This window comes from Petromyzon marinus, chromosome 59 (assembly GCF_048934315.1).
Source record: "Petromyzon marinus isolate PM22_M1 ecotype Great Lakes invasive population chromosome 59, UKy_Petmar_22M1.pri1.0, whole genome shotgun sequence".
In the NCBI taxonomy this organism is placed as follows: Eukaryota; Metazoa; Chordata; class Hyperoartia; order Petromyzontiformes; family Petromyzontidae; genus Petromyzon; species Petromyzon marinus.
Genome location: NC_133725.1, coordinates 9,642,552 through 9,651,518, shown reverse-complemented (window position 1 = coordinate 9,651,518; position 8,967 = coordinate 9,642,552). Strand labels below are relative to the sequence as shown.

Sequence of the window (8,967 nt, the reverse complement as noted above, 5' to 3'; positions counted from 1 at the left end):
AAGCAGCTTGCTTAGCTGCGTTTGCAACAAGTATATATGTGCTTAGAAGTATAATAATACTTACACAAAAAAATATCACAAGCAGTGATTGTCGTATATATGTAATATTATAGCTTTGTTCCAAAACATATTTTTCGTTTATATTAAAACAAGAATTAATTGTTTGATGAAATACTGAGACATAATTTGTGAACGTAAATATGATTTCTATAAAAGGAAAAACGAACGAAATAAACCAAATCACACCCAGGCATCTGAGAGAAGATTTATTGTTAAAGATACTGTGATAACGCAATGGGTTGCATATGGCAACATATCTTTCTATGGCCATAAAGGCGATGCAAGCAACCCCATTGTTAAACAATCCTCTGTACAAATTTGCATAGAAGTAGCAGCCTCCAACGTTAAAGCTAATCCTAGATAAAAACATAATAGAGGGAATGTCGATGATAAGTAAAAATATGCAATCACTAATTACCAGGTTTACAAAAAATATGTATTTAGGATTTTCCCGTAATTTACTTTCGCCAAAAATTGTTAACATCATACAAACAAGAAATGCTGCACACGGTAGAATGCTAATGATGACAATAATATCAGAAAATTGATTATAAGTGTGTAAAAATCCAAGTGTAGAGCTGTTATTTTCTTTTGAAACATTGACATCCAAAGAAATGGTTGATGTCATCATAGTTGCTGAAAACACAAAAATACACATATTTTAGTTAATCCCTTCTCACACATTTCGACGAATATGTAGTGTTGTCGACCCACTTTCAGTGATTGTGTGGAAACGCATTTGTAGTAATTTGTTAACCACACATATATATTTAAATCACCATAAATAAGAGTAAAAAAATGGCCTACATATTTTATTGTGAGTAAATCATAGAATCAAGCCAATATTACAATTACAAATTATTGAGGTCCACATTTCAATCACCATGAACGTGATTTTGCTCACGTTTATGGTGATTTCCAATGGTCTGAGATCCGTTTTAGCTAAAGAGCTAAACTTTGCAGTCACATCTAGACACACACCAGTTAATAATATCATTGCCCAAGTAGACGTAGATCTCAAGAGCCTGGGTCACATCGCTGCAGATATAGCAAGATCTGAAATCGCTGCAACCCTCAAAAACGTTTAAACGCCAGCTAGCAACATCAGCAAAGATGAGCGTTTTGAATTATCTCAATTAAAAAAAGAGATGGCATTGTCATCCTCTCAGCCGACGAAGGCAATGCCACAATCATCATGGACAAAATAGAATATAACAACAAAATTCAAGAACTACTCAATAGTGGCAGCTATACAAAAATATAAAGAGACCCCACCAACAGCCTCGTCATAAAAACCAACAAATAATTTCTGATTCAACCGCATTAATTGATCAAACCAAACAGTTCTCGTTGAAACCTTCTGCTGCCAGACCACCAAGATTATATGGCTTACCAAAGTTACGTAAAAAAGATAGACCCCCTCGTCCCATCGTCTCTACTATCAACTCCCCCACCTACAAACTGGCTCGTTTTTTGTCTGAAATCCTGCGGCCATTCACTGGAAAAACCATCTCCGCGGTACTGAACTCTACTCACCTGGTATGGACAATCAAGGGTATTTCCCTGTCCCCAGACGACCTGCTTGTCAGTTTTGATGTGGTTTCCTTATTCACCAAAGTTCCTGTACCTGACCCCATCGCAATCATTGAAGACTTGGTTCATCAAGGACTGAACACTGAGGTACCCCCCTGGTGAGACACTGCTTAACCTATACATACTTCACCTGGAATGGAACTTTCTACAAACAAACTGAGGGCACCCCAAGGGGCTCCCCCCTATCTCAGGTTGTAGCCAACGTTTTCATGGAGAAATTTGAGACTGACGCCATCCAAACTGCCACTCTATGCCCGACCTTATGGAAGAGGTACGTGGATGACATTTTTGTCATCTGGCCACATGGCCGGCCTGCTCGAGACCAATTCCTCCACCACATCAATTCCATACACCCAGCTATCAGATTTACCATGGAAGTCGAAAAAGATGGCAAGCTACCTTTTTTGGATGTCCTAATAAAATAGAGACCTGATGGTTCAATGAGCCACTCTGTCTACAGGAAAGCTACCCATACGGATGCTTACCTAAAACCGGATTCCCACCACCATTCATTCCAGAAGAATTCCCTCATCAAGACTCTACACCATTGAGCCCAGTACATCTACGACCAGGAACACATTGCCAGTGAACTCAAGCACGTACACCAAGCTCTCAAGGCTAATGGTTACTCCGACTACACAATCCGCAAAGCCATCACTCCAACCATGAAGAAGTACCCTCTTGAGGAGCCTTTCAAAATTATCACCTTACCCTACATTGCGGGGGTCACAAAAAGATCTCCAAAATCCTAAATAAACACAAGATCCAGGTCCGATTCAACACAGTACATAAAATCCGTGATCTGGTCTCGTCTGTAAAAGATGTGATTCCAGACATACAGCACCCTGGCATCTACAAACTAAGTTGACTCTGTGGTAGCAATTACATTGGAGAAACCAAACGACATGTCTCGGACCGCATCCATGAACATAAAGCAGACCTGAAACACGGTAGGACCAACACCTCAGCCGTGGCAGATCATTGCTATAATTCAGTGGGCTAACATTACATTGACTTCTCCGAGATGGAGGTTCTCTGCATGCCATCCAGCTACCATGAGAGATTCGTTCATGAGGCCATCCACATATGCAAACACAGAGACAATTTCAACCGAGAAGATGGATTCTGGCTCAGAAATCATTGGAAGGACGTAATAAACCATTTCGGGTCTTGATTGATTTTGCTCACGTTCATGGTGACTTTCAGATCGCATTCCATTCGCTGGCATTGACTATATAGCTTTTGTATTCTCCTCACGGATCAGAGTTTTTCGCGCCGCTGCAAGTTTCCTGCTACCACTCTCCCATTGACATTTTTATTTTCTCCTTCTTAGTACCTTTAGTAAAATTTTCCTCCCTTTATTACTGCTAATCCTACATAATACACTAGCATAATGTGACTTTGAGATCCCCCCACCTCCTACACATTCCACAAGGAGTGACTCACCCCATATCTGCATTTGTCATCAACATGCTAATTTCCCTTTTGATATGTAAACTCCTTTGTCAAGGCGCTCTCCTCCTCCCACCCAGCTTAAAATACGCTGCCTAGCTTAGCAGTGTTCATTAGGATGCTGTCTTTCCGACAGCTCTGTTCTTCACCTGACGACGGCTGCTTGCATTGTGGCCGAAACGTCGTGATAATTTTATTATGTTTATTTTACTTTACCAAAAGAACCAAGAATATAATTGTGGGAGACTGGAACGCAATAAAATGGGAAGGATAACACCGGATGTGGAGGCATAATGCAAAGATATGGATATGTCAAAGAAATTCACGGGCTGAAAAACTTCTGAATTCGCTTGAAACCATGACATGCTCATAAGTAATATGAAGTTAAAACAAACATACTTCAGAAAATGGACATGGAGAGCATCGGATGGAAAACGTACGAATATCATGTATATGTTAATGATCAACAGACGCTGGAAAACATCAGTTCGACTATGCAGAACATTGCAAGGAGTCAATGTGTCATTGAACCACAGCTTAGCACTATGTAAACTATGACTAAAACTAGCACGTATATCCAGAACGCAATATGAGAAGAAGAGGAACATATAAGCACTCGAGAACGAGGAGATGGGGATATATGAAGAGGACATATCGAGTAGAATCAGGGAGGCAAGAAATAGAACACCTTAGCATAGACAGCAAGGCATGCGCACTGAAGCACAGTCGCGCAAGTTTTAAGTAAAAAAATAAAATTGTTTTGTTCAGAAAAATGGAAGGAACCAGAAAGATTGAAATAATGGCTTGACGACTTAAGAGATTGGTGCCATGAAAATGTGCACTTCTTGAGCATATTGGCACAAGGCAGAGGAAAGTGGACACAAATTACTAAATGTGCAGTGAAGACCTACGGGCTATCTGCCCATGGGTCCTGCTGATGATGTTATATGACATGTACCATCATCTCCAAAGCAATTGGCCACATTGTGAGTTGAAGATAATAATTCAATAATAAAGAGAAAATAATATTCGAGACCAAGACAAAGCAGAGCCTTGTGTGACACCATAGTTAATAGTGAAATGCATTGCATTGGCAACCAACAACCACAACATATATTGACCGATCAGAAGGCAATGTATCCAAGCTTGCAAATTAAAATGGGTGCCACATGTTGGTCAATTGGCACGTAGTGCACAATGCCAGACCAGATCAATGATTTAACAATCTCAAGGGCTGTGGGCATGGACACTCCAAAATGTTTAAGGCATGAGCTGAAACTATGAGTCACATGAGCTGACTGATTACCTTTAGATCGTGCCTTAGGAATCCATGCGGATGTACTGTATATACATATGTTGAACTTATTTCACACCGTGGATGGCCAACTGTGCTAATCGGAGGTGTGGGGTGGGACAACAGCCTAAACATAAGCACATTCTAGTGTATGTTGTTTAACTGTGAATAATCGAACCAACAATAAGTAATGCATATTATCAAATTAACACGATTCATTGCAATTCACATGACATTAACCCCCTCTGGTTTTCGTACCTGATAGGCTCACAGTGATGATATCACCTTTATTCCTCGATTCTGGTTAATTAGCCTGAATCGAGGAAAAAAAATTAAATGTTGTGGGATTACTCTCCAACACACCAGTGTGGTGAAGTAGCAACTAGTTGACACGTTTTGTTTGGTTAACAAACCTTACTAATTGGCTGTGTCGGGGGGTGGCGAGTTTAACGACACATGTATATTCATGCGATCTAACCCAAACAACTTTTGTTATGGAAAATGAACTCCAAGTGATGATTTTTTTAAGGTAGATTCTATCAAATTTGAATAGTAAAGCAGTTTTAGTGATAAGATGATAGTCATTTATAGAATTTGAATCACCAGAGTGTGGGTAATACACATGAGCTTGAATAATATTAGTGTTTTGTGAGTGGTAAGTGCATGATGCGTGTGTCTAATGAGTGCTGTCTGGTGATGAGTGTTTGTTGCACAGATATGTACTAGCAAAACATCCAAAGTATAACGAGTGCAGTATGCCTTATGGAAATTCCAAGTTAATTAAGTTGTGCAGCCTGTATACGGAATATCCACTGTTGCTTTTTACGTGAAGCATCGTTCACCAGGTGATCATTTATGCACTTAGACATGGGCGCTCTGCCATTATAAAGTTTAACCAAATCATTGGTATATTTACCGACGTACGAAGTTTCCTTAATAATTTTTCCTATTTAATTTTCGTTAAGAGACTGTTATCGTTGTTAAAAAGCTAATGTTCAGGAAGAGTATGAGAATTGTCTGTTTTAACCGGGGTTAGTCATACCAAGTGAGACGGCAGAAGATGGATGAATGGGTGTGTGATCTTCATAAACCTGCAACGATCACCACGGTGGAATACCAGTCACCAATCTTCGGAGCATAGCAGAGACAAACATTTATTTACAGCATCTGAAAACAAGACCATAGCTCGTGCTTTAATAGACAAAAATATTCATGATAAGGATAACTTGAGACCAGAAATTCCATTTAAGAAACACAGAAAAGTAGTTTCATGAAATTGCGTATTAAATATACATGGCTTTTATTATATATCTCGATAAATTGAATGAAAATGGCAGAACAAAAGTAAGAGATCATCAAAGCAAAAAAAAAGTTATTAAGTAATGACACCAGAGAGTTACAATGTGGGTAGCAGGGTTAAAAGTAGGGTTTTATAAACGACAAATGTAAACCGGTAAACACTTACATAATCAATTACCGGTTTTGAATGTAATAGTTTACAGTTTAAATTTAGTCATGATTGCACTGATTGACAAGTGGCCGAAGCGCATTGCCCTCGTTTCTCAGTTAAAAGGTGAAAATCTAATCCTGACATTGCTTGTTTGCTCACGCCACTACTAGTGGAATAGCCGCCACTGGATGAAGTTTTAGAGAGTACTTAGTCCACTCTTCCATGCTGACCAGACGTATCTGCAGAAGGCACACCTACACCTTAATCCACCACACCATACCTAACAAATGTCTAACTGTTGTGAACTAATTTATACTGCCAGTGGACAGAGGAACGTTTTTTTTTTAAGTTGGCCCGTTGTTACATCTTCCGTTCTAGTAGATTTAATGGAAACAGTGACCTCTGGATTGCAAGTCCAGTGTGCTATCCATTACACATCCCTTCGTAAAATGTGTATATTTATTGCTCTAGACATATCCATATATTGAGGGGTTTTATCGGTTACTGGAAATGCTATATAACTAGTTTAACATCAACAAGCTATTGATAACTAACGTTTCTACACTCACAAAGACAACGTTCTCTCTATTTAACGTATATACTACTGTATGGGCAACTTATGCGAGCGAGCCTCTATTGCTATGGAGTAATGTGGCCAGCACCTCGTCTGATACTGCACAAAAGTAATGGCGAACACCAGCCAATTAACTCGTCCCCAGGCATTCCCACTCCTGAAAAAGGTGCTTTCTATAAAGTAACTACAGGGCAATGCGTCGCCGGCTCTCCCATTAAATGCTTGCCAACATTAAATACATTTAAATAGTTTTATTTTTACCCTGAAATGTAATTGCCGTTTACACTTGCTGTATCTTCACGGCTTCTGACTTGAGAACAACATGACACTTGGTGTAGGGTGAGCGGTCAGCTCAAGTGACAATGCCGTTTTATATAACTGATCCGTTTGCTTTGTTGCTTTATAGGAGAGACGTGTTGACAGTCCCGTGTTAAATGCCAGCCAACTTGATCTATTCTGTTGATGACTATCCCACCATTCGTGGATTTTTTTTTTATAGAAGTTACGATGCGTCAAATCACGTGGATTGTTCACTTTGGCTGAGAGTAGAGTCCTGTATGGATCTAACTTAACCCGCAAACTGACCCGTGACTATCCTTCCCTACCCGAACCCGCAACCCACATCTGTGAAACTACTCCACATCTGTGAAAGGACTGGTAATCTGTGAAAAAGAGCTTCATACTTAACTCACAACCCGATCCTCCCCCCCTTTTTCTCAATCAATTACGTATACGTTTCGATGCTACAGTATTCTCGCAGTGTTAAAGTGCTCATTTCCACTAAATCTAAAGGCCTCCGATCTTAAATATGAATTGTGGAAAACATGTAACCACATATGTAGAAAACAAACTTGGAAGAGTCGTCTACACAAAAACGTTGAATAAAAAGGAATATAATAATGTTGGTGCATCATGGTCATCCAACCGGAAGCCGAAACTTAGTAGTTTTGAGGGTTAGCTGCGAGGACTCAAGCTGGGAGTGCCGCAACGCATCACAAGCCCTGATGCCAGCAAGCAGAAATGTAACCACTTTTCAGAGAGCACATGAGTCAACATTCATTACTAAACAAGAGTATTACATCTTGATTTGAGGCTTTCTTGACTGCAGGAATTCGTACTCTTTAATCTATTAAAATAATAGGTGATCTATTATTTTATTTTATTATTTTCTATCTACGTGATTTTACCAAAATAACCAAAGAGTAAGAGTATTATAGAGTACGTTTGGAAAGCTGAACTCGTTAATGAAAGCATCACACTTATTTGCCTTACTATGCATTTTTAATAGACTACATTCTACTAAATATGTACTACGCTTCAGAAATATAGATTTTGACAAATATAAGAACAAAAGCTGAAGGTTGTGTAAAGACGCATGATGAGGTGGATGTCTGAAATTAAAATTGGAAACAAGAAGAGCACATGGATCAGGCAAAAATGCATGCCAGAGATAACACATTGACTCGTCGGGAAAGTAATTGCACTTGGGCAGAACACATCGTTGGAAGGGATTATGACCGATGAACAAGAGAAAATGTACCTGAAAAAACGATCACAGCAGAGATGTAGTTATTATATCAGCTTACGCACAGGATTTGGATAGACTGTGGAATCGCAGGACCGCAACGAATGTTGACCACTGGGGAGGCCTTCAACGAGGCGATGATTGAAAAACATGATTAGTAGAGTGACAAACGCGAATCTACACATCTATCCTATCACACTATTTTCCATTGAAAGTTGGGTTTATACCCTTACCTGTAATATTAAGACATTCACGTAACGCTTTTGAAAACGAGAACATATTTTGCGATCCCCAAAAACCACCCTAATACATAATCCCCTTTTCTCTCCACCTGATGACGACCGCTTGTGTTGCGATCGAAACGTCGTGAGTTAAATACATTTTTTCTATTTTTTATTTGTATTTTTTTATAATTTTCATTTTATTTTCTATCTATGTAACTTTACCGGAAAAAAAGCAAAGATGATTAATAGGCATTATATTTTTTAAAATGTAGGAAAACATCCCTCCCCCATTGAGAAATGCAGGATATGCTTAATGTTCCCATGGAAAATATTATAATATTCATATCACTCGGAATTCGAGAAGTAAAGTAATTAAATGCAGTTTTAAATAAATAAAACTGACGTGCGTTAGGCATGAAATCAACATTAAAAATAACGGGTTCATAAAAATCTGAGGTTTTGAATGTAAGAGAAGAAAACGATGTCCACTACATACTTGCCTATTCGTAAGCCAATGGACCCTTGTTATATTTTAGGAGGATAACTCTGAGCCAGTTTCGACCTTCTCACAATAACAAGTAGATTGTAATTTTAGGCCATTTCCCCAGCACTACTCTCACTAGCTTTAGCTTGACAAAAAAATCAAATCGTCTTACTACACAAATTTACAATGTGCATTTGCTGCGTTTTAACGTGTCTGGAAATGTGGTCGCTTCGTAAATTATAATTATTTAGCACTGCACATGAATGCCAAAATCAAATCCAAAAGCTAGTATTTTGCAAGCAGTTATGCTG

At 38.9% G+C, this 8,967-nt stretch overlaps 1 long non-coding RNA gene across 1 annotated transcript; it reads right to left on the bottom strand.

Annotated features, from left to right (window-relative positions):
- Positions 1–234: 234 nt before the first annotated feature.
- LOC116955435 (uncharacterized) lies at positions 235–8,334 on the bottom strand. The gene is made up of 3 exons (XR_012929836.1): positions 7,964–8,334; positions 5,442–5,527; positions 235–696 (listed from the first exon to the last, which is right to left on the bottom strand). It is a non-coding gene; the product is annotated as an uncharacterized LOC116955435 (long non-coding RNA).
- Between the last annotated feature and the right edge of the window lie 633 nt (positions 8,335–8,967).